The 3,332-nt window shown below is 38.7% G+C and overlaps 1 pseudogene; it reads left to right on the top strand.

The window, feature by feature from the left end:
- The first annotated feature begins 584 nt into the window (after window positions 1-584).
- On the top strand, window positions 585-2,289 carry LOC147708637 (uncharacterized; annotated as a pseudogene).
- The last annotated feature ends 1,043 nt before the right edge of the window (window positions 2,290-3,332 follow it).

Raw genomic sequence — 3,332 nt, forward strand, 5'->3', positions numbered from 1 at the left:
ATACATGTTGCAAAGAGTGGATAAACGAAGACACATTAGATGCAAAAAAATAAAATATTTTGACATTAGTCATCAATTTTGTAGGGATAGTGGAAGAGACAAAAGCAAGGAAGAAAATATAACTGCAACAAATATATTTCTACAATGTTAAATACAAACCCAGTGGATCTATAAAGGGGAAACCACCACCTAAGCCCAGGCAGTAGTGAGGGATTCCTGAACTAATGGGTAGATGCATCAAAGTTTTTTTTTACGATTCCTTATTTGCGAAAAATAAGGAATCGCAAATAAGGAATCGCAAATGTCAATGCATCAATTTTTTCGCAGTTTTATTGCGATTCGGTAAAAATCGCAAATTTTGCCGAATCACAGTGAAATTGCGAATTCTTAATTGCGATTTCGCCTTTTGCGATATCACAAATTGCGGAATTACATGATGAATCTCATTGATTCAACTGCCTGAAAGCCAGTACAGCAATTAGGCACAGCTGCTCCATTCTTTGAAGGTGAGGTTTGGCAGTTTGCTTAGTGAGCTTTCCCAGGAGGTTGCTGCTGCAGTGTGTGCTTGACAAATCTTTTGAAAAATGGAAAATGAGAATCCTGTTGACGAGGGGCCAGCCAGGAAAAGGAAAATTAAGTTTTCTGATCAAGAGTTGGAAATTCTTATTGAGGAGGTGACTGAAAGACAGGAACAGCTATTTGGTAAGCTGTCTCTGAAGGTTCCTGAGGCTGTTAAAAGAAACCTATGGATTGCCATACAAGCAAAGGTGAACGCAGTAGGAGTGGCACATCGTGACATAAACAATTTACAAAAAAGATGGTATGACCTGCGCAGTCGTGCAAAAGAGAAGCTAGCAAACAGGATTAAATCAGCAAAAGAAACTGGAGGTGGAACACCCAGGGATAGACCCAATACCCCCCTGGAAGACATGGTGGAAGGCACACTGTTGACTGAGGCTGTAATTGGAGTGATAGACATTGATACTTCTGAGATTCCAACTCCTTCTGAAGGTAATTGAATTGTATATGCTTTTGATTGTCTGAATGGAGCCTAGAAAATTCAAGAGTGTTGTGAAATTAGTTGGATTAACAGCATTGTAATTCTGTTGTGTATGATATGTTATCTGTGTGTTACCAGCAACAGTTATTTAATGTTAGGAAAATGAAAGCAGTGCATTATGGGAGTTGTAGTTTTAAAGAGTCCATCATGCACACAAACAATAATTTGTAATTGAAACTTTATTACTATGAAGAACTATTATGAATGAGACTGGGATCATGTGATTTTGTAGAATTTCACTTTTAATTAATTATTTTAATGAAAGTGCAAACTTTAACTAACATCATGTTTGCATTTTTTAAACCATAGAAGCACTGCAAGAAATAATTGAGCGGGATTTGAGGGATTTCAACAACCAAGAAGTTCAAGAAACACAATTGGGAAATGCCCCTAGCACATCAGCATCCAATTTACAAACAGGGGAAAGACAGAGAGTGCAACAACTGCTGCAAACTGATTCTGAAACAGAGCAGAATGACAATGTAGCTGAAAGGCAACCTCAAAGCACTCCAACAGTCACAAATAGAAGGCTAAGTAGGCGAAGGAGACTTCAGCAGTTTTCTTTGCGCCGAGGTAATGTGAGAAAAAGTGGTCAATTTGGAGAGGGTCCCATCACTGGCAATCTTGTGGAAGACAAAATCCTAAAGGTACAGCGCCTGCAAGGCAAAGACATTAGAATAATTAAAGGAAAACTGGGACATATCAGCAAACCAATGGGTTCTTTATCTACCTGTATGAATAAAATGATAAATGTAATGAAGACAGGCCATGTAACATCTTCATTGAAGCTTGACCGCATTGCCAATTCTTTGGAGACCATGTGCACATTGATGCAAAAACAGCAAAATATAAGTGGCAAAAGGCAGGTACGACTACTGACCAACATGCAGGCTCATAACAGGCAAATGACTCGCCTTTCCAATTGTACACGTGGCCTCTGCAAACAGACCCTTTCAACCCAGGTACTCTTGATGAAAACATTTGAACATATTCAAAAGGGAATGGGGACTACCTATGATCCATCAGGAATTTCATAGTCTAATGCATCCCCAGAAAAGCAACTACCAATGGGGGAGAGTGGTGCCGGCAGTGCTGTGAGTGGCACACTTGAGCATTGCTTGAGTGGCACACAACGTAGTAATAGAAAGCTGAATGATGCAAATAATATGGCCATGCACAGTGGAAAAAATGCAGGGAAGGCATTAGGAGTACGTGGCCATAAGAAATGACATTATGTCTATGATGCCTCTTGATTGGTATTAATAATGTCAAAGTTGTCAATGGTTCAATAATTATCATTTGAACATTTCTGATTTAAAGTACAGTATTAAGTTTGTGATACGGTCAAAGTCCATGAAGTAAATGCATTTCTGTTTCACTTTGAATTAAAATTTACATTGATTACAAAACCAAAAAAATCTGAGTGTGTTTCCTACCTCATTCAGAAGTAATGCTGTGTGATCTCTGCCCTTCTCCTTCTCTCCTCTGCTGCCTCTGGTCCATGTGCTCTTGCTTGTGGTTGAGGAGGCTGATTGTCATTTTGAGGTAAAACATCTTCTTCATCAAGTTATATGCCTCTCTCAGTTGCTAGATTGTGCAGCATTGGACATGCTGCTAATATTTTGCAGCAAATGTCTGGTTGATATTGCAATGCTCCACCAGTTTTATGAAGTATTCTAAAGTGTGATTTCATCACACCAAATGTCCTCTCTATCACATTCCTGGTTGTCATGTGAGCCTGGTTGTAGTGCTGCTCTTTCCTGGAAGTTTGATTTAGGTATGGTGTTAAGATATAAGACCTTACTGCATAGGCACTTTCTCCTGTAATAGAAAACAATGTAATTTGAAAATTGCACAGAAGAAATGTATGAAGATGAAGGGAAAGTGTTTTTAGAAGAAAAAGAAATTTACCAAGCAGGTATCCATCACCAAATTGACCTGCAAGCAGTCTAGCATGAATGGCACTGTGTCTAAAAATGTTGAAGTCATGGGCACTTCCAGGGTAACTTGCAACTATGTCTGTGATAATGGTTTTGGAATTACAAATTGCTTGAATGTTAAGGGAATGGAAGCATTTTCTGTTGCGAAAAATATACTCATTTTCAGAGGGTAGGCAAATGGGAACATGTGTGCCATCTACACAGCCAATACATGTGGAAATTGAGCCATGTTGTAGAACTCTAGTTTGGTTTTCATCAACTCCTGTTGTGTGCTAGGAAATGTAATATGATACCTTATTCTTTGTAACATGGCATTTAGAAAGGCATTAAAA

This window comes from Lissotriton vulgaris, chromosome 6 (genome assembly GCF_964263255.1).
Source record: "Lissotriton vulgaris chromosome 6, aLisVul1.2, whole genome shotgun sequence".
Classification (NCBI taxonomy): Eukaryota; Metazoa; Chordata; class Amphibia; order Caudata; family Salamandridae; genus Lissotriton; species Lissotriton vulgaris.